Genomic DNA, 24,373 nt, shown 5'->3' with positions numbered 1-24,373 from the left:
CACATGGGTGCTAAAAGGAACTCGTTAAACTTCAGTTACACGATAAATCAGTCTAATCTAAAAGGTGTAAATTCAACTAAACACCTAGTTATTGGAAAGGTGGTTCGATGAACCCTCTTCCAAATGGTTCAAATGGCTCTGAGCACTATGCGACTTAACTTCTGAGGTCATCAGTCGCCTAGAACTTAGAACTAATTAAACATAACTAACCTAAGGACATCACACACATCCATGCCCGAGGCAGGATTCGAACCTGCGACCGTAGCGGTCACGCGGTTCCAGACTGAAGCGCCTTTAACCGCACGGCCACACCGGCCGGCCGAACCCTCTTCCAGGCACTTGAATGTGATTTGCGGAGTATCCGTATAGATGTAGATGTACTTTGGATGAAAAGAAAAAAAATATTGCAGCAAAAATAGGCTCTAAAATACAGACTTTAAGAGCTATTAGCAGCGAAGATGACTAAATTCACATTAGAGACGATGTCTACTTGACGTGATTTTGCTGTTTTTGTCCATACTACCTCCTCCCAAAGTATGGAAAACAAAAAGCTTGAAGCAGAAGAGATTTCTTTCATTGTATAAGATGAAGAAGTGCTCACAGGTCTTAAGGTATTAATTTTAAAGCCCATCTTTACTTCGAATGATCGTTCCTGTCTTGTCCCTGAATATTACTCATTCCTCTTCGGACGCCCTGTATGATGTGCTGAACATCTATGAACTACATTCCCTGAAACTGCATCCAATGAACCTCAGTCTGGCATGTGCCTTTCCTACTGTTAGATTTATGTGGTCGTTCCTACTAAGTCTTTTCGTGTACATTTATCCAGGTATTGGAGTTGTTTTCATCGATTGTTCGGCAGTCGCGTAATCAAACAATAGCGTGTCTTCTCGTCTAGTTATTCGCAATACGATACATTTCTTCATGTCGTATGTCACCTGCCAATATCTGTTTCCAGCGCCTATCTTCAGCAGGCCTTCCTGCATTTTGCTTCATTTTTTGGCAGATATATGTAACGTCATTAACATTATGGAGTTTGCTCTCCTCTTCCCGTAACAGATACATCACATCTTTTCAGTTTCCAAGAGTTTTGATCACGTTTCTAGGACACTTGAAATAAAGTAACTACAAAGAGTGGAGAACTTGTTTTATCAAATAGAATTATTTAAATCATCCTGAAGGGGCATGTGAAAATGGCGAATTCTTCTGGAGACAGACAGGATTATCGGTAAGTTAGTGATGTCGATACATTAAACTCATAAATGAGATCCAGTCCAGTACGATTCAAGAAATATATAGTGAAGATCGGCACAGTTAAAAATGTTCGAGCGCCTACTCACATGTAAGTTGCTGTGGCTTACCAGAGCGGTGGTGTAGTTGTCCCTGAGTGTGATGTCGCTGCCGTTGTAGTAGAATTTTTTTACGGACTCTGCCCCTTCCACACGCTCTTCCTTTGTTGGAAGTCGTAGATCACAGCCCACAATTTCGCCAAAGTTCTCGTTCAGGTTCTCTATTTTGGCCTCCGTGGATAATGAACCGCCAGCTATCAACAAAAAACACAGGGTTTTTATGTACAGAGCAGCACATTTTTTAATCTTACCTATTAAAATCTTCTGTAGCCGATAAGGAAGCGTGACATGATCTGTAACGATTTTTTCGCTGTCTTTTGTGATCCTTTAGTGCTAGTTAGGCAGTTTGTATGCTTTTACTGAGTTTATGGTCACCTTCGCTTTGCTGATAACATTAAACCGTTTGCCTCTGGAGCAGATACACTTGAATAACGAATAGTAGAGTTTAATGGAGCAAATCTGAAACCAGCCGAGGTTTGAAAATAAATAACTATTATGCAAAAATGAGGTATAACCAAATCTTAAAGAAAATACTGAAAAGGAACAATGTAGTGGTATCACCAGTTCAGCTTTCTTATTTAGCGCATTCGAAAAAGTGCCAGGAAGGACAATAAGAGATATAAAGAGCAGAATAGAATTGGTTTGCAGTGCTTTTGGTAAACAACTAGTAAATATTGTTTTCATAATTGCCAGCCGGTGTGGCCGAGAGGTTCTAGGTGCTTCAATCCGGAACCGCGCGACAGCTACGATCGCAGGTTAGATTCCTGCCTCGGGCATGAATGTGTGTGATGTCCTTAGGTTAGTTAGGTTTAAGTAACTCTAAGTTCAAGGAGACTGGTGACCTCAGATGTTAAGTCCCGTAGTGCTCAGAGCCATTTTAACCATTTTGTTTTCATAATTCAACTACCTACATATCTGAAATCTAAAAGTTTCACTCACTGATTAGTATATGTTTTCATTCATGAAATTGAGACACAGCCTTTTAACATGAATACCAGTTGCAGAATGAGAACTATTAAGCTGACAAAAGGGACATGTATACTAATTATAGAAAGGGATAAGGAAACAGGCTGGAATGAAAGACGTAATTATGACCGCAATGAAGATGAAGTGGAAGTCCGGAGAGATATAAGTATGCAAATGAAAGATTAATGGAACTGGATTGCATGACCTCAGGAAGACCGAAATTGGTTCGTTTCATTAGAAAACAAGCAGAAAGAAGAAGTATTTTTTTCTAAAGCGGTAATGTGTAGAAGAGTATAGAGCACACTAAAATCCGTCAGTTAATGTCAATGGATCACTTTGATCATGATGATCCATTAGTTATTATACCCCTCCACGAAAAAGCAACTGTTCCATTTTATTGTCATCTTTTTCAAGAAGCAAAAATTCAGTTCTTCCTGTATATGTCGGAATAAGTGGATGTATCTAATCTGTCGACTGTAGTAGTCATGTGAGCGCTGTTATTTCATTCACGTTCTTACCGATCTTGGGTATTTTCAGCCATGTGTTTGTGCGAATTATCATCTTGAAATTACAACTAATCGTTCTTTAAGAAACTCCCTTCTGCTTAGAATCGAGGTTCGGTTACGCTACTTCTATTGTAAGTTTTAGTGATTTGGCTTCCTGTTCCTTTATATTACCCTTACAGAATTAAGAGACCATTGGGACCACGATTGTAAATTCTTTACCAAATAGTAAAGTAAATGATTAATTCACGATAATGTTTATGATCTGAACTGCCTGAATACACTGGTAAACACTAACTTCTATCGGTGACAAGTACAATTGAGAACGATCACTCAAAATACCGATTAAAACATGTAATCCATCGACACACAACAACAGAAAGAACGACAATTGTATCTGCGGAACCTACACACAGTAAGTAAAAAGTTATCTTTGTTTGTGAGACGTATTTTCAAAAAATTCAAGTAAATTTACAGCAACAAAATAAATTGTAAACAGCCTGTTTGAAGTAATTGTTGTTTAGCTTTCTTAAATGATCACATTCTCACTTAAAGAAAGCTACGCAAAGGCAAACACATATTGTGTGGCTGAATGGCTAAGTGCCATACTTCTAGTCCGATGGTATTAGGTTAGATCCAAGCTCAATCTTATGCGGGACTTATTACTCCCTTCATCTCTGGCAATGTATGTTGATGCGAAAAATGCTGAGTTGTACCGTACTTCGGAATCCACGTTAAACTGTAAGGCGTCCTCCAACTGGCCGGGAGGTCAGTTCAAAGGCATACCATCTCCAGCAGGACCGTTTCCACTAAACCACTGTATTGTTCAAAACAGTCTTCGTATTGTGCTTTACTTTCGGCACATGTTGTACAGGTTCGCGTATTAAATGGTATAACAGTACTCACAAAATTACTACTCAGCCACAGTGGCGGATTTGCATACAGGCCCACTTGGCACGGGTCTATGGCCCTCCCTTAAGGGGGGCGGCCTGTTTTGCTCTCTACTCATTTTAATCCTTTACGTTTTAAAATAACTGCACTTACAAAGGACAAAAATTCTTAACATTGTTAAACGACTTGCTAGTTTAAATAAGCCTTAAGAATGAAATTCGGCAGTACAAGCTTGGAAATATACATAGTTTACTTGGTGACTGAACGGAAATTTAGCATTGGGTTTCTGTCGGGTATCATCTTCATGTTTGTTCAAAATATTTTGAAATAAGCTGTCAGGATGGCAATCTACAATCCAATGTTTGAAACGTTATTGTCCCGAGAATGTTGTCGGCATCTACTTAACCCTACCATATTTTCCATGTGAAAATACGAAGACCCCTCAAAAGCTGTGATAAACTAATCAGCAGTTTCTTAAATACTGTAACATGTGTGGGCCTCAGTATGTAAAACCCGACTCTGCTTAAATTTCTTGTATAATTTACGATTAAGTATCAAGTCAACCCTCCATTACTGTAATGTGAAAGCTCTGTGGTCTTCAATATCTGACATCTGATTTAATGACACCCGTTTAACAAAACATGTTGATACTTGGAATGTTTTACATTTTTAAACACTTGTTTATACGAAAATAACACAAGTAGAATATCTAATAATGTGTGAAATACGCCCCACAACAGTTTAGAAATTTTATTTATTTTTTTATTTAGTTACTTTTTTTTTAGAAAAAAGAATAAGAAATAAACTTTCGTTTGTCTCATTTATTGTGTTGCAGCCTGCATGATATCAAAGTTTCCACTAAGTGGAATCAAATAGTACGAGACATTGCAAATTTCATATTAAACTCCTTAACCAAGCTTTTTTTCTTCGAAGAAATGTTATTTATATTTTATGTTGGAATAAAAGGTTCATTTGCTTATAAACATAACATCAGTGTTCACACAAATGACAACACACCACATCAACTTCCTACAAGACTACTTAAACTTCGTAGTCTGCCACAGAAACCGCTAAAATGTTATGTGAAAAAGTGGCATAAGAGTCGATTCAGCACACCTCACTGCAAGAAATTGCCAAAATTATTTGCTTTTTAAATTAAAACGACAATGTCAAGAATATTTAGAACGTATCTGCGTCCCAGTAAAAATTCCGGCGACGCGGGAAACAGAACCAAAAAAGGGACTGTCCTGTTTTCTTTACGAGACGAATTCCTGCCGGCAGGCTACAATGAAATTAAACTATTGTGCATTGTCGTTCTTTCATAGCACAGTTACGTTGGGTAATCCGAATTGGTCAGTTCATCGCTCCGTGTTCAAAGGAACAATATTTGTGATCGTATGCCGTGTTTAAAGAAAAAAGCTTTGTGCTCATGTGCGGTGTAGTACGATTCGAACTGGATACAGTCTTTCTTTTTTTCCTTTTACAATTTTTTTCTTTTTTTCTTTTTTACTGTTGGTTGACAATTCTGTAAATGCCTTAACATGAATAACAGTGAAAAGAACAAACGTGCAAAATTAAATTGGACGGCATTTCGGAAATTATCGAAGGAAAGACACGAACGACAAGCCAATGTTCTAAAAAGGCTTGGCAGAGTAGATAAATTTTTTCCAAAAACCATGCTGGTTCGACTTCGTGTTCAAGTAATACGAATGATATTTCTGGCACTGCAGCTGTTGTAAAAGAAGTAAATGCGGACGAAACAAAAGTTAAAAATGAAGAGAAGCAAATTGTTACTGATTTCGAGCTTCACGAAAAAAAGTCTCGGTCTTTATGACAACTCCCACTCTCGCAGGCATACGTTAAATCAGGTGCTGGAAAGTTTCTTGGGGAATGGAAGCCCATTCTTCACGGAGTGCTGCACTGAGGAGATGTATCGATGTTGGTCGGTGAGGCCTGGCACGAAGTCGGTGTTCCAAAGCATCCCAAAGGTGTTCTATGGGATTCAGGCCAGGACTATGCAGGCCAGTCCATTACAGGGATGTTATTGCCGTGTAACCACTCCGCCACAGTCCGCGCATTATGAACAGGTGCTCAATCGTGTTGAAAGAAGCAATCGCCATCCCCAAACTGCTCTTCAACAGTGGGAAACAAGGTGCTTAAAATGTCAGTGTAGGCCTGTGCTGTGATAGTGCTACGCAAAACAAGCCCTCTCCATGAAAAACACGACCACACTATAACAGCACCGCCTCCGAATTTTACTGTTGGCACTACACACGCTGGTAGATTACGTTCACCGAGCATTCGCCATACCCACACGTTTCCGCAGGATCGCCACATTGTGTACTGTGATTCGTCATTCCACACAACGATTTTCCACTGTTCAGTTGTCCAATGTTTACGCTGCTTCACCAAGCGAGGCGTCGTTTGGCATTTACCGGCGTGATGCGTGGCTTATGAGCAGCCGTTCGACCATGATATCCGAGTTTTTCTCACCTCCCACCTAACTGTCATAGCACTTACAGAGGATCCTGATACGGTTTGGTATACCTGTTTGATGGTCTGGATAGATGACAGCCTATTACACATTACGACCCTCTTCAACTGTTGGCGGTCTCTTGTCAGTGAACAGACCAGGTCGGTCTGTACGCTTTTGTGCAGTACATGTCCCTTCACGTTTCCACTTCACTATCACATCGGAAACAGTGGACCTAGGGATGTTTAGGAGCGTGGAAATCTCGCGTACAGACGTATGGCACAAGTGACACCCAATCACCGGACCACCGTCGAAGCCCGTGAGTTCCGCGGAGAGCCCCATTATGCTCTCTCGCGATCTCTAATGAATACTGTGGTCGCTGATACGTTGTACCTGGCAGTCGGTGGCAGCACGCTGCACCTAATATGAAAAACGTATTTTTTTGGGGATGTCTGGATACTTTCTGAACGAATAACAAGAATTATCATAAGTGAAATAAAATAGGGCAAACGTTTCTATATAATAGCATATTCCACTACTGACATTTCATATACTGACAAATTATCTTTCATATTAAGATATGTGAACGAGAATGGTGAACCTGTTGACCATTTTCTTCTGTTTTTACCAAACCCGGGACACAGGTCCGAAAACTTAGCTGAGGCCGTACTAAAAGTCCTGTCTACAAATTTCATTGATATTACTGGCCGTAGAGGCCAGTCATATGACAACGCAAGCAATATGTCAGGAGCCTTCACTGGTTAATAGGCACGCATTAAAGAACGAAATCCGAAAGCGCATTATGTGCCTTGTGCAGCACAATCTTTGAATTTAGTCGGCACTAGTGCTGCAAGCTCTTGTCGGGAAGCATGTTCATTTTTCAGTGCAGTGCAAGACCTTTATAATTTTTTCTCTCCTTATACACAGCGCTGGGATAAACTTCTTTCTTTCATGAAAGGAGGAAGAAAAACGGTAAAAAGTTTGTCAAAAACACGATGTTCAGCAAGAGAGAAAGTGAGTGTAAGTCTGTATGGAAACTGGGAGGGCGGTATCAATGCCCTCACATACAGCCAATAAAATGCTTGAAAACCACTTGTGCGAAATGTGGCTTCAGCTTTACTGAATCAACTCAGCAGACTAGAAAGGATATTCTTGATGGCAGTTTGGAAGGATATATTCCAGAGATTTAATAGTGTAAATCTGAAATTCCAAGTGTGTACAGGGTGTCCCATTTATCTTGAGCACTCTAAGTAACTGTTTATCCAGATGCAAATTACAAAATGTTTCAAGCAAATGTTCTTTACCCGATGATTGCCTTCGTTGTAGCTTTGTTTCTTACAAAGATATGAACAGCGGTATGACTTTTTTTAAATAACACCCGGTAATTTTTATTCGGTAATACATTTCCTCTCCTAAAGACCTATCCAGAAATGTATCACAGTGAACAATTCACTGAAACACAACGTTATTAATTACTAACGCAACATTGGCGTTGACGCTCCCAGCGCTTAATGCAGGTGTACTGGGGGTAATGGAACACATCCATGAGCTGACGTTGACAGGGGACAAATATAAACATAAATAGAATGCACACCAGTGATTCCGTCTACCATCGTCAGTTGAAGAGTTTTGTGAGTAGAGCGAGAAGGTAGAAATGCTACTTATCTGTTGGGAATGTAAGTTAATATAACAGTAATCACAATGCTGTTTTCTTATGTACGGGTACATTTATTACAGTAGTTTAGTCCTTTTAAATACTTTTGTGTAGAGTAGACATACAGTGAAGGCTATCCTTCCTACAAACTGCATCGACATAACGTTTCTTTTATTGTTATTGTTGTTGTTGTTGTTGAAGGTAGGCGAAATGCTACACAGGTAGCGGAACTGTACAGAGAGCGATATCCGGACAAGAACCCACCTTCCCGACGGGTGTTTTCTTTTCTTGTTGAGACGCCTCAGGAAAGGGGAAGTTTCAACCCACGACAACGTAATCTTCGTATCACTCGCACAGACGAAGCTGCCGAATTTACTGTTCTCGCTTCCGTTGCTATGAATCTACACATGAGCACAATACAGCTTTGACACGAGACTGGCATTCCTAAAATCAATGTACATAAAATTCTTACACGTCACCGGTTCCATCCTTACCATGTACAACTACATCAAGAATTGCTTGTGAAGGATTTCCAGAAAAGCGTACAGTTCTGTCCGTGGGCACAGCAGCAAATCCTCGCCAACCCGAACTTCTTCTCCAGTGTTCTATTTACCGATGAATGTTCCTTCTCAAACAAAGGACAGGTAAATACAAGGAACATGCATTATTGATTCAGCGACAGCCCACGATGGCTTACACAGGTGGAACATGAGCCTCAGTGGAGAGTTCACGTCTGGTGTGGGATGCTTGGTACTACAATTATTGGCCCTTATTTCATAAATGGTAGTCTAAATGGAACAGTGTATGCCAACTTCCACAGACGAATTTCCCTCCTCTTCTGGATGAAGTGCCGCTAAGAACCAGAATGCTTATGTGGTGTCAGTACGATGGACGTCCAGCACATAATGCCTTGCGTGCAGGCCGTGTTCTGAACCGAAGGTATTCTGCCAGATGAATTGGTCGAGGAGGAACAGTTACTTGGCCTGCTAGGTCTCCTGATTTAAACAATTTGGATTTATTTTCTTTGAGGATGCATTAAAGACATTGTCTTTCGCGATATTCCAACAACTCTAGAGGACATGCAGGAACGTATCGTGCTTGCTTGCAATTCTCTTCAGCAGGCAACACTGGAAGCAGTAAATAATTCTTTCATTCAACGAGTTCACCAGTGTATCGGTGTCCGGGGTCACCATTGAGCACCTTTGAATGTTCTACTCGTGGGCAATGGTACAGGATATTCAAAGTCAATTTTGTGTTATGTTTTGACTTGGTTTACATTTGTTTTCTGACAACTCCAGCAAGTGGATGAGTTTGTGATCCCGGGCTCAAAGTCAATGTTGTGTCATGTAATTAATAACGTTCTGTTTCAGTGAAGGGTACACTGTGATACAGTTTTGAATACGTCTTTAGGAGAGGAAATGAATTACCAAATAAGAAATACGGGGTGCCGTTTAAAAAAGTCATACCGCTGTTCATATCTTTGTAAAAAACAAAGCTACAACGAAGGGAAAAATTTAGAGTCGAAGCATTTCTCCCAGTACTCGATAAGTACGCCGAATTAGTGGAGAGGAAGGAAAGCTATAGAACACTGTTGGACTCCTTCACAGTTTTCAGTAATTTAAGTACTGTTCACCTGACGATATTGCTGAACGTACAGCAAAGCTCCAAGCATCATATGACTCAGATTTAGAGCCTTCCTTCCCTAGTGAATGTGTATATTTCGCGGAACTTTTGAAATCGATTGAGATTAGTGATATACCAGTCGAAATGAGTAAATTTTTACGAAAAGAGAGGTTACAGGGCGTGTTTCCAAATGTTGACATTCCTCTTAGAATATTTCTATGTATGGCACTTACAAATTGTTCAGCAGAACGCTCGTTTTCGGCTGTTAATAGACTGAAGTCGTACCTACATTCTACGTTGTCTGAGGAGAGACTGAACGCCTTGTCCATTCTTCACATCGAAGCCGACCTCCTAACTGATAACGGTGTGAACTATAAACATATGATCAACGAGTTTTCTGCTGTCAAAGACAGACGCAAACTTTGATGACTGGTGAGATTGTTTGTTTATTCATATTAGTTTTAAAAATTTAAGATTGTTAATTTATTTTTATTACAAAGTAGAGCACGTTCATTAAATCACCTGTTTATCTCGTTTAACTGCAGACGTGACCGAAGGCCCCCGACAACACTAAACAATACTCGAATGACCCAGGCCGCTCTGCACAGTACAGTCAAGTCACGCTGATACTGTAGCATATTACAACTGATTCGTATTCTTGGCGTCTGCTGAAATGTATAGTTATCGCGGAAATATACGTTATCGGAGAGTACGCTCAGATGAGAAAGTGTTAATAAATAACGTAGTTCAGTTCTGTCTATAAATAAGTAAAACCTTTGCTAATACAGTTAGAAAAAGCTATGGTGAGAGCATTAGCTGCAGCACAAACCTGTTCAGCCCTTACATGGATTAAAGGTATTGTGTACACTTATTATTCAGCATCTTTCTACACAGACCCTAATGCTTTACACATTAACTATTAGATTATAAAACAAATTTGATTTTTCCACACTAGTCTGTAAAATTATGTAATTGCAAATACAGTTCTGTGTTTGTTCGTCTGTATTTAACTATTAGTTCGTGCACCGAAATCTCTGTTTCTTTTTCATTTCTTACGCTTTCCTATAGATTCATGTATTAAAAGCGAACGTGTTTTTTTTATCTACTACACATTCTAGTTATTAGATCGTAAAACGACAGTTTAGTTTTAATTTTGAAAGCATCCCTGTAAAAGTACGTATTAATTTCTAATGTATGAAATGTTCGCTTCAACTTTAAGATTGTAACACAAATTTTTTATTTTCATTTTCAACGGTTTCGTGTAAAAGAACATATTAAAAGTAAATGTATAACAAAAATCGATTGTATCCTACACACCATGCTGAATTTTTAGGCCATAAAGGAAAAGTTATTTTCCTTGTGTTCGTTTCTGTTGTCTTTCGCCAGAATAATGTGTTTACAAAATGCAGTTTTAAGTTTTATCCGCTGCCGTACACCAAGTACAGTTCAGGAACCATATTATGTTTTGACTGATCGTGACTAGACTGCTGAAGCGTTCTTGAGAGCAATGAATAGCAGAGTACGGAAACAGGTCACAGAGCTCCCATCCAAAACGGCAATTGTGAAGTGATCAGGTAATAGTTATTATTTAAAACGTGTATTTTGGGGGGGGGGGGGGAAGGGGGCGCATATAATATGGTGTGCCTAGGGGCGCAAAATTTTTAAATCCGCCGCTGTCAGCCAAAAAGTAAATATTAAGGGAAATTGTTTAAAATGACTGGTGTACATAATCATAAAACTCTTCAATCTATAGTTTGCTAAATAAATCCTTTAAGACATTTTTACATCTCACGCTATTTGCAAGTCTCATAGAGGAAAGAAATCTGTAAGTTAAGATTCATTTTTGATTAATGTGTTGTATAGTTACATTATCAAGTAGCTCATCTTTAAGGAAGCAAGTTTCTACAGCACAAAAGCGACCAACAAAAGTAACATTTGGTATTCCAACCCCCCCCCCCCTCCCCCCCCGCCACGCCCCCACCCCCCAGATCATATTGTAGACTAATGCATAAATATTAGGTTTTCGAAGTACAGCATCACGTTTCATGTACTAGCTCACGAAATTTGTTGTCAACAGTCGACTAAGTTTCGGAGAGAATAATGATGTCCATAATTATTAAACATGAAAAAGATATATTGAAGAATATAAGTTCATCGCTCTTCACTACCTTAGTCTCTCGGTCAGAAACAATAATGCTGATGACAGAATCTTCGATATTGTATCTAAAGACTTAAATGGCATGTGAAATAGCATAGTTACCTTCGAGTAAATGATAAAAAAAATTCTTGTGCCATGTAAAGGGCTAGGAAAAGTTTCCCACCCCCTCGAACGCTAAGAAGTTATTTTGCAATCGCCATAACATAACGAAATTCATAATTCTTTCTAAAATGATGTTCAGATCATATGTCGGCGTAAGAATTTTCCACTGTACAGGATAACTGAATAGAGCTCATGTACCGAAAACTTCCAACACAAAAATTATGTTGAATTACAAGACACTTATTAGTGCATACTAACTTTTTACCACCTCCCTATAGAAATATAGAATCTGACTTAGTTTGTAAGTAGGCTGTTCAGGTTTTTATGTCGGTAACGCCACGTAGCGCTCTGTATGAAAATCACTGACTGTGCTGTGTGCAGTCTGTGACTGATCTGCATTGTTGGAATATTTGCTATTGTAGTGTTGGGCAGTTGGATGTGAACAGCGCGTAGTGTTGCGCAGTTGAAGGTGAGCCGCTAGCAGTGGTGATTGTGGGGAGAGAGCTGGCAGAATCTTGAGAGCGATCTGGACGTGTGTCCGTCAGAAAACGAAATTTGTAAAACTGGATGCCATGAACTGGTATATATATATATATATATATATATATATATATATATATATATATATATATATATATATAATGACTTTTGAGCACTATTAAGGTAAATACATTGCTTGTTCTCTATCAAAATCTTTCTTTGCTAACTATGCCTATCAGTAGTTGGTGCCTTCATTAGTTAGAATCTTTTATTTAGCTGGCAGTATTGGCGCACGCTGTATTGCAGTAGTTTGAGTAACGAAGATTTTTGTGAGGTAAGTGATTCATTATTGTTAGTCAGGGCCATTCTTTTGTAGGGATTATTTAAAGTCATATTGCGTTGTGCTAAAAAAAAATTGTGTGTCAGGATCAGAATAATTAAAGAGTGAAATGTCTGAGTACTTTCAGTTTTGCTCAGCTGTTTGAAAATCAAATAACGTAGAAGTTTACCAGCACAGTAATTTTATAAATTTTTCTAAGTGGATGTTTCGAGTTTTATAAAGTTTTCAACAGATAAAATGCAATATAAATTTTAGCTCAGCTGCAACAAACATATAGTTTAACGTTCTTATTCTAGTTCAGTCTTGATCTCCTTCAGTGTTTAGCCCCCCACCTACCAAATGCTTATACAGTTCACACGATAATGAGGTGGAGGGTTGGCTGATGCCATAGCATGTGTCTCATGAACCATCCCTTTTTTTATTTAAATTGTATCATAACAATATCTCTTCATTAGTCATTTGATCAACCCACCAAATCTTCATCATTGTTGGGTCTGGTGGCCTAGTGGTAATGTATGTGCTTAAGAACTGAGAGGTCGCTTTCGGACCACGGAAGTATTCAGTCTGTATTTAATTTAACCTTCGCCTCTCCACAATGTGGGGTGTCGCGAGGACCGACAATTGATTCGGATTCCACGTTAAACTTTAGGTACTATTTCCCCTACTCAATAACGGGCTGTGTAGGAACATGCAAGTCACCGAAATGTCGTCCAGTTGCGAAACTCGTACTCGGCCACCTACACGCAATTATAATTATCTTCAGCATTCCTTTGTAGAACAACGTTTCAGAACCTCCTCTTTTTCCTCTGATGAGAACTTCTTATCACCCATCATTCGCTTCTGTACAAGGCTACATTTGAAATTAATATCTTTGGGAAAGACATAATAAAGTTAAAATTATGTTCCACGTTAACAAATATCAGTTTTTGGAATGAACTATGTATCTAATAAAATTATGAGAGAGGTTTATTTTACTTACGCTGAGTGTGTCCAACTCGCTCTAGGTCAGTGTTGCCAGCCATGAAGGGAACCAGATTGTAGCGCCCTTCCGACAAAGCTGTCCACGGCTCTTCCGTCAAAAAAGCCCCATCATTTACCGGCTCTGCACTGGGCACCCAAACACAGGTGAACAATGTTTTGCTGTCCTGTCACAGATAATTTTGATACGTTATTAACCATTTAATTTGCTACAGTGTACCTTTAATGATAATGACATGTAAACCACACATTACTGTTTCGTTAAGTCATTAACTTTGAATGTTGTTGTGACCTTCAGTGCAAATACAGGTCTGGTGCAGCTGTCTATTCTACGCTATCCTGTGCAAGCATCTACATCTCCGAAGAACTACTGCAACCTACATCCATATGAACCTGCTTACTGTTTTCAACCCTCGGTCTCTATACGCCTCCCCTGCCCCCTCCCAACTCCCTTTAATACTAAACTGATGATTTCACGTTGCCTTAAAACGTGTGTTGCCAACCGATCTTGTTTTCAGTCTAGATGTGACATAAATTTCTTTTTTCCTCAGTTTTGATCAGTATCTCCTTATCTGTTACACGATATGCCCACCTAATCTTCACCATTATTCTGTAGCATCGTATTTCAAAAGCTTCTATTCTGAACTACTGATTGTCTGTGTTTCACTTCCGTACAAGGCTACACTCTAGACGAATACCAATAGAAAACACTTTGCTACACTTAAATTTATATGCGATGTTAACAAATTTCAGTTCTTCTGAAACGCTTTCCTTGTCATCTATTACATTCGATGTCTCATTTCGTAATCTACTAGACGAGTTAAATAACAGTAATTCCGCTGAACATGCGATAGCCCGGTTCCTGTTGTTTATTTGACCTCCCAGTAAATGGAGCATTTCACACATAATCAGGAGGTCTAGCTCACGACTACATGTTGTTGCACTTATGTTGCTTCCTCATAAATATCGGACGCAGTTCTGTCACTTCTCAAGAACAATCGGAGCAGCAGGTAACACGTACTGGTTGTTCAGGACTTTGTGACAGACTGGGGGCATCAGATACTGTGCCCTCTTCCGATGCAGTTCCAAAGAAGTTCGACATTAATGACTGAAACACCTTCTCTAACAGTTACCAACTACTTAACTTTGAACATTTTCTCCAAAATAACATGCCATAGATGCTGAGCAAAATTCCAGTCAATTTGAGGACAATCTGAGGATACGGTGGATCAAAAACATTACGATTTAACCCTTAGTTGGTAACATGTAAAAATGTGCGCTAACGGTAACATCAGTCTGGGAGACTAAGATTACAAACTTTTGAAATTTATTTCCATTTTAGTGAACATCGGAAGTGAATAGCAGTTTCAAGGACTGATGAAATATTGACACTGGTATTTTTATCATGTTTAAATCATGTTTTGCCCTACAGTATCCAACAATTGCAAATATTTTCTTCATGAAATAGTTTATAAACTCGATTATACTTTTGTAAAACTGAACAACTTTCAGTATTTCCTCTGAAATAAGTTTATTAGGTTGACGTGTTTTCTCAAATAGTTTGATATATAGGGAAGTAAAGAAAAAAAATTTCCCGCCAGGTTAGCCAAGCGGTCTAACGCACTGCTTTCCGGAGTGGGAAGGAGCGCCTGGTCCCTGGTACGAAGCCGCCCGGCGGACTTGGGTCGAGGTCCGGTGAGCAGGCCAGTCTGTGGATAGCTTTTAGGCGGTTTTCCATCTGCCTCGGCGAATGCGGGCTGGTTCCTCTTATTACGCCTCAGCTACACTATATCGGCGATTACTGCGCTATCAAGTTCTCCACGTACGCGTACACCACCATTACTCTACCTCGCAAACATAGAGATTACACTCGTCTGGTGTGAGACGTTCCCTGGGGGGTCCACCGGGGACCGAACCGCACAATAACCCTGGGTTCGGTGTGGGGCGGCGAAGGGGTGAAGTGGACTGCGGTAGTCGTCGTGGGGTTGTGGACCACTGCGGCTGCGGTTGGGACGGTGCCTCGCCGTCGTTTCTAGGTCCCCAGTTAACATGCAATACAATACATACAAAAGAAAAAAATTGCAAACTTTCCGCTCGTATTTTACATATTTTCATGTAGCACTGTAAGCAGTTGGGTTTATCACGTTTCACGCACTTGTATGCCGTCATTCTGTTGAGTGTAGAGACAGCAACGACAGTTTTTTCTATTTTCTGGCTTGTTATTTTTCTCTGTTTTTCGATCCCCCAAAGTATTTGAAATTGCTTTCCTAAATCCAACAGGTACTTTTGGAACCTATAGCCTGCTCTGTTCATGCCTTCTGATGAAGCTCATTCCTATGCTCTTCATGAAGTCAAATGTTGACGTTGTACACTTAACGTAAATACATACCGTAGGCGTTTGCTGAGCTCACTGATTTTAGAAAGTAAACTACTGCCAGTGGACACCTCCTCTTTCAGTAGTGGGCTGAGCATGCTACACTTCATGTCTAAAGCGTCTACACCAGATTTCTTGACATTATAGATATTAATTATTTCTGTTTTCTTCTTTTTTTTTATCGGCATATGCAGAGTGGTTCATTGAAGAAAGAATTGTAAATGAATTAGACTTTTGTTTTTGAACGGAAGACTATAGTGTAACTTCTTTATTGGGACCACAAACAGCTGAGCCAACTTCTGTCTTTGTGTCGGGAAGAAACTCTTTCAGAACTTCTCTATCGTTGGATTCTAGAGTTTCAACATATGTATACTTGTTTTTAAACAGTTCCTTACACGATTCAGTGAGAAAAACCAATTGCCTGCTGTGCTAGTCCTGTTTGTTCTATGTATACATTTGGAAAGACGAATCACAGACTGTGTCGGCTTTTGAAACGTTTTCTCTTCTTTCCATAGTGTTGCTCCATCGCTGTCTTTCCTCGTATAAAAATAAGCATTATATAAATATGGTGAATGTGCATCTATGAGACATATGACCTTTATGCCATATTTAGCAATTTTCTCTGGCATAATATTCTGAATCGGCATTTTGGTACCATGCATACGGCTTGTGACATCATGGGTACGGTACGGACACGCACAAGTGACGTCACATTTTCAATGTGCGGACGTGACCTATCTTGCATTAAAGTGATCCCATCCAAACTTCCACGCTGTTGGAGAGCTGGAATGTCGTGGTTTCGCAAAAGGCACTCATAGTGCTTACTAGTGACAATACAGGTAACAGGATCGAAAAAGTATGGCCTCATGATAAATGATGCCGTAAACCTACACCACACAGTGACCTTTTCAGGATGAAGTGTTACTGGTTGATCTGCATGTGGATTTTCCGTTGCCCATATTCGACTATTCTGGGTATTGACATATACTGTCAGATGGAAGCGGGCTTCGTCTGTCCACAAAATCTTCCACAGCCAATGATTGTCCACTTCCACGCGAGCAAGAAATTCTAAACAAAGGTCTCTCTCGCTGGCAGGCCAACAGGAAGCAGCTCGTGCACATGGGTAATTTTGAATGGATAGCTAAGAAGGATGTTTCATAGGATTTTACGCACCGTGCTCACGGATATGTCCAATGTTTGGGCAATTCTCCGTGCACTACACGTTTGCGCACCACCACTCGTCTCCTGCTGCATTGCTGTGGCCACTGCTTGCACTGACGTCGAATCAACTCGTTTCCTCCCTCTACCAAATTGCACACCAAAAGAACCCGTCTTTTAGAATTTCCGAATCATTTTCTCCAGACCCACGGCAGTTATCGGACCAGCGCCTTTTTTCAAATCCTTCAGTGTCCGGAACTTCTGCAGACCGACGTGTGCACAGACATCATTCTTCTAACACAGCTTTACAGAGTGCGATCCTCCATTGAGACAGTCATGGCGTACGAAGGAAGAGCCGTGTACCCGGCGTGTTTATACCAACTTCAGTGGGTCGTGCGCATGACAGGCGATTTCATTTATGTATTCTGACACATACAGCACCATCTATTGATCAATTTTCACACTAATTTTTTCTTCTCCGATAATATTTCGTTGCAAATTGACGTCATTCTGACAAGTGGTGTTATTTCTACAGCGCTTTGAAAGTTTAATTATAATCACCCTGTACTTTACACAGGTATGGCTATCGGTTCCAATAGACCTTTTGAATAAATGGGTCTACTACCGAACCACATAAAACCTTATTAAAATGTTAAACAGTGGGTGAAATACCCTAACACTTCCGAACAACTGGTTCAGCAAATAATCTCAGAGAATGTGTACTGAATGTCAAATCAAACAGTTTTCAACCGTCAAATTTGGCTACCAATTTCGGCGATATGTTAAGCCATTCTCAGGCCCCCTGACCGACATGTGGGAAGATTCCAATCTGGGTTCCGGTCCAATTATGGACCATCACTCAAAGACTGATAACTGTAGATTTCTGCTTGATACAGCGATTACTTGAAACATTATCTGCCGAAATGCTGGCCCCTAATTTGAGCGGAACCGAGTTTGGAATTTCGACCAGGGAGCCTGAGGATGGCACAATATATCGCCGAAACTGGTAGCCCAGTAAAATAACAGTTTGGAAACTTGACGACTGAAAGGTGTTTGATTTGACATTCTGTGCAGAACGGCCGGGTCCCGCAACCATTTCTGAAAAGATGGGCATACAGAGAATATGTGAACTATTCATAAAGAAAGACAGCCTTAGTGAAAAGGCTTGTCATATCCTTTTGGAATTAAAGAAAGTGTGTCATGTGCATTTTAATTTTGAAACAGAGCACTCCTGAACGTCAGGCCATAATCCGAAAAGAGTAGAAGAAAATGAGATTTTGCATTAAAAAAAAAGAAAGTGGCGGATACATCGGAGGGAACAAAGGATTTTAGACACACGGTAAAGGAAGGTGGCCTCCTTCTAAACGAGCAACTGTAATTGAGGAACTATAACCTCTTTAAGGGCGGACGTACGTGAAAGCCATCAAAATTTTGAAGAATTTTTTTGCTCTTCATTTATTACGTGGAAAGAAATTTAAATTCCTGAACATTATGTTCCAATTTCACTAGTAAGTGTGATAAAAATTATTAATGACAAAAGCTTCCAAGTAGCCACGCCCCTTTCTTGTTTATTCCTAAGGCGCTTTCTTACAGTTTTACGCAGTACATTGCGGGGAATGTTAGTGTGGCGCATCAGAAAGGCTACGGAATAGCATCACTGCTAGTGACGTTGTATTCTTTACTTTATGGCGTTTGTTTACAAGTGGTTGCAAAGGAGTAACTTTTACGAAAGATTTATGTAGATTTGTTATTACCGTCTGCAGCATGCTTCGGTCCAGTAAACTTTTCAAAAGGATAAAGGAGTGTAGTCCTTCTCTACGCCATAACGACATCTTGGAAACTAGCTCATTAATAGTGATTGAAGAAGAGAATTGATGCAGCTGGCACTATTTCCACTCCATTTGAAAATAAAAAACATAAAGTAAAAAAAAGAAACGTCTGCTTCATGTTGAAGGGAAATATACTTTTGGTTTGTACTAGTTCACCCACATGAGGAAAGGCCTAATAAAAAGTGCCAAATCTTTGATTTTAGCTACATTTTGGAAACTTTATAAAACTTCTCCTCATACAGCGCGTTACAATTTGTCAATATTATAGAGGAAAGAATTTTCATATAATTCAACATTAAGGCATTTATGTAAGAGAAAGGCCCCAAAATCTGGTGCAATTTCAAGAGATGTAAAACTGTATCAATAGAAGAAATCAAAATTCCGTTATACAGATATTTGTAGATCAAAGTTTGTACGAAAATAAAAAACAGTTTTTATTTTAAAGCTTTGTATTCATAGGTGGGAGGTAGATACCAGTTTTACTGTAAAAAAAAATTGTGTAATGAAGATATCCTTAGCTTTATCGAAACGTGGCTGAGTTCTAAAATAAAATAAATTGTGGAAGCTGAATGACTGTGTAATTCATAAATTGGAAAGTTACAGTTGCTGTTAACAGTCATGTTCAAGATTAGCATATGTAGGACTTCTTATAAAGTGTGTGTCATACTGAACTGATTTAAAATGCTTAGAAATCATGTTTGATGTAAGAGAGGAACTGATGCATCTTGCCTTGCCACAAAATGAAATAAATAAATGGAATGCTCAATAAAATTGATGTAAATTTGGTGACTGACTATAATTTGCTAGATAGGTTTAATGGAAACTTGTGAGATGAATGACTTAATGAGACTTTAAGAGTCGGTGAATGACTTAGAAGGAAGCTTTCCAAGTAGTTTTTTAGACGAAATAATTAAATTGCATAAATTTTTGTTGTGGGACATCCACAACTGTTCAGCAATATGTACATGGTCAACAAATCCGCCACAGGTGTAAAATTCTGTTACTGTTTTACTGATGATGATGATGATGATGATGATGGTTGGTTTGTGGGGCGCTCAACAGCGCGGTTATCAGCGCCCGTAAAATTTCCCAACATTTGCTCAGCCCAGTTTCGCCACTTTCATGAATGATGATGAAATGATGAGGACAACATAAACACCCAGTCATCTCGAGGCATACTGTTTTACTGACCTAAGTCTTAACAGTACCTCGGTTTCTGGGTCTTAGCCCCACGATAGAGACATCCTTATTTAGTGGGACTTCATGTAACTTGTGAAGCATAGATACGAAGGCCACGACGTTATGTACTCTAGCAGGCATGGAGGAGCTATGTATCAACGTATCCGTGGTGGCTGGTTTCCAATAAATGTTAAACATAATCCTCTCATTATGGAAAGTAAGTAACAAATCGAAATACAAGACAGTACCATCTCGTGAGAACTCCATAGTAAATCTGTGTTATGTACTTGATTAACGTATCCGTGGTGGCTGGTTTCCAATAAATGTTAAACATAATCCTCTCATTATGGAAAGTAAGTAACAAATCGAAATACAAGAAAGTACCATCTCGTGAGAACTCCATAGTAAATCTGTGTTATGTACTTGATTATTTAGGACCTTATGCAGATCTAAAGGCTGGTCCCTGTAATCGATCAAAAACGACAATAACGTCATTGATATACCTCCTACATTGCACAATTATGTCTTTGTACTGAGGGGTGTTTATCAAATAATATCTCCCACCTAAGTGTGACGTTAAACGTTGGCTAACGTAGTGGCTAACGGAGAGCCCATTGGCAAACCTACATTCCGCTGCCCTTCTTCTTTTCCAAACTTCAAATCGTTATATTTCAACAGCAGTGTGAGTTTCTTCCAACGCTCTTTAATATATTCTTCCTCTTAATTACTAATTACTTAATTATTGTCTGTAAGTCCAGAACCTCATGTATGGGGATATTAGTATACATGCTCTCAGCATCGAAAGAACTAAACGTAGCTTTCTGAACAACCCTAGTTGCTCGCAAGAGCTGTATAATTTCTTTCCGATTCCTAACCAAATGACGCTGCGAGTAATAATAATGATGGCTGAGGACGGTGTTAAGGTATCTAGTCAATTCATGACCTGGACGTCCTATAGAATTAAAAATTGGCCGGAGAGGGACACATTGCTTATAGTTCTTCAACATCCCTCTAAGTGAAGCAGTTATGTCGGGTTACGACGGTTCACAAACGCTAAATGTTTATCTGCTTTTTGCTTGGTCATGGACATGAGGTCCTACTATTGCTAGGTAGGCTAATTTTATCATTTGATCTGATTATTCAGAATCTAATTTTTGTTTCTTAAATACTTTAATTATTTAAGGGAGTGGGTTACAAATATTGTCTTACTTTGTATTTCAGAAACACTTCATGATGAGGCTGACCTCGAAACGGTGGAAGTGTATAGCGACGTCATCCATATAAGACTTCGAGCAATGAAAGCACTCTGACGGATTTGTTTGACATGAACATGACAGTAATTAAACCTAGGTTAGGCCTTGCATTACCACTATAACTTGCAATTATAAGTTTTATTACTCTTTATTCACTACGGTAGCAACGAAAATCATGCCAATCAAGTTAAGTTTATTAATGAATTATTTATTATATGTTATGTAGTGTGTATGACTGTTTGTTAAGATATTTGGTCTCTTCATTGTTCTGTACTCCCCCCTTTTATCTGTGCCTAAAATAATCAACGATGATATCAGAAGCTATCTTATTGAGTGAAACAGTGCAATTCAAGTCATATACATACCTCTTCCGAAAGAGCCACCTTTTGATCCATTATTAGCGTTGAGGGATCCACATTTTTCAGAAAGTTTACAAGATCACTTGAAGTTTTCCCTGTGTATCCCAAATGTTGAGCAAATCGAATTGCTCTGTCTGTTGCATTTCTGGAAAACGCCCACGGGTTTAACGATGATCCACTCATCGAAATTGCGTTCTTGAACAGACCTGGTGAGGGACAAAATTTTCCAATGAGTTGCTGTAATCGCACACAATGCTAACACAAAAACCAGACACCCATTTCCAGTGAAGTATGTGTTTCGAAACCCTCTGCAGCAAGTTTCACAGATGTAACGTGCACTGCTGCAGTTTCAACATAAGAAATGGGATGCAGTATTATGCAGTGGAACTGATAGATAGCAAAACTGAAGCTGTTTTAGTGTCTTATTTAGCATTTTTTCCCAGCAGTTCAAAATTCAAATGGCTCTGAGCACTGTGGGACTTAACTTCTGAGGTCATCAGTCCCCTAGAACGTACAACAACTTAAACCTAACTAACATAAGGACATCACACACATCCATGCCCGAGACAGGATTCGAACCTGCAACCGTAGCGGTGGCGCGGTTCCAGACTCTAGCGCCTAGAACCGCTAGGCCACCCCGGACGGCTTTCCCAGCAGTATAATTGGACAAGATCCAGGCATTACAGGAGGAAAGTTCCCTCGTTATATGGTATTTACTAACTGTAGTGGTTCGTAAGACCTTGTACGATAACAACACAGCTCAGACCAGTTTTTCTTCCAGAATGCTTTCGGCATCTTGCACAACGACTTCTAGCTGCAAATTGATTCTGCTGTAGTTCATACCTACGATCATACATGATCCCGATAGATAGTGCTCCACAGTCCTACCAAGTGCTAATACTAAAGAGCAATAGAACCTGCTGGAAATGAAAACCTTGTCCTGCTCCGTACAACCATGTGCGCCAACTTTCTATGGGGTCAGTTCTTGCAGTGAGTGTTACCTTGGAGAGAGATTTGTGTAATGTGAAAATTATGAGCGTGGGTGTTGGTCTGATAAGAGGGCATTCTCCCTGTCATTATAAGTACGACCACAGTGTGATATAAATGATATGTCTTCCACTGCCTACCATCAATGACTGGAGGCTAATTTCTTACCAGACCACAAGAGCAAAATTGATATTCTGTGTCGCTACCTACCCATCTGCTCGATGTTACACGCTTATACGACCATCGTTGACCTCACCACCAAAGACAGCTTTGCGGCATTCGTCCCTTGTTTGATAATTCATCAGAGGCAGATTACATGATAATGCAGCGGCTTGACGAGCAGCACCACTGATTAAAGTTTAGCTTCTATTCCCGCTGGTACAGATCGTAAAAGGAGAAAGACGTGACAGTTTCATGAATAAGACACAATCAATTTTATATCCTACCAGATCTCTTAAGACAACACTATTTAGTTCGTTGTCGCAAGGACGTAAGATCCCAGTCCTTCCCACCCCCATAAGTGCCTAATCAACTGGTTATGTTCCCCGAGATCACATCTCTGGCAACGAAAGGAGAAATGAGTTTGGTGACAGGACAAAAGACCCTACGAACGTGCACGTCACAACCGGCAGTGTAATACTGACAGAATCTCTCGAAGAAAGATAAGTTCTCGTCTTTCAAATTTGTGTTCTATTTTAAGCAGTTCATACAGTTCTTATTCGCCTTGAAACGAATAATATAAATGAACTAGTATTAGTAGCCCGGGCTAATACTAACTATGAGTTATCTACTGGACATTAAAGGAAACGAAGATAGATTCCTTCCTGCTAAATTCGAAAACCAAACGTGACTACCTTTCGCCTGAGAACTCAAAACTTATTCGAAACACTGCAGTGTGCGACGTGCTGGATAATTCCGTTCTCCAGACCTGATACCGATAAACGATTTTACATGTGGCCAGCGGGAAAATACTGCATTAATATCTCAAGTAGCTAAAATCGCTGTACGACACAGTGACTGAGCAGACTTACCGGCTGTGCCAGGCAAAAATCAGTCTTTGTGGAGTATCTTTCGTAGAGCAACAGCTTCACAACTAAGTAACATAAGGGTCATTAACTTCTTTTTCATATAACTTGTGTGGAACTGAAGTTCTCAGTTCAAAGTAGTTGTGGACGGCTTTCACACTGAGTAAACATGCGGCGGGTGGGGGGGGGGGGGGTGAAAGGGATTTAGCATTAGACGTAACGAACACTTGGCCGAAGCAACTTAGCCAACACGTCACGAGTTGCATCCTACCTCTTATAATCGACGTATAATAGAAACCTAGACGATAAACTTAGCTTTCTACATGCAGCCGAAAGGCCTGGAACTAGGACGCAATTGAAATCTGAAGCCATTGTAAAGTACAATATAATTATATTCCAAACCAAAATTTAGTGCACAGAAACAATAGCGTACTTCAGTGAGAGCAATCCCTTCCAAGAACTTCGTGCACAGGATGTAGCCAGTACATGAATTGGCCTTAACTGAAAAGGAAATTGTTGTAGATGCTTAATCTACTGATTTAGTACCTACACTAATGTAAATTACAACAGTAATTTATCATGAAAGATAATTAAAATGATATTAATTTAATTACTTAAGTTCCATGTCAGACGCTTTTACGTGCTACGTGACACAATACACTTACGTTGTGACTCTAGGTGTATTCATGGTA

The sequence above is a fragment of the Schistocerca americana genome, chromosome 2 (assembly GCF_021461395.2).
Source record: "Schistocerca americana isolate TAMUIC-IGC-003095 chromosome 2, iqSchAmer2.1, whole genome shotgun sequence".
Classification (NCBI taxonomy): domain Eukaryota; kingdom Metazoa; phylum Arthropoda; class Insecta; order Orthoptera; family Acrididae; genus Schistocerca; species Schistocerca americana.
Note: the sequence above shows the minus strand (reverse complement) of the source record.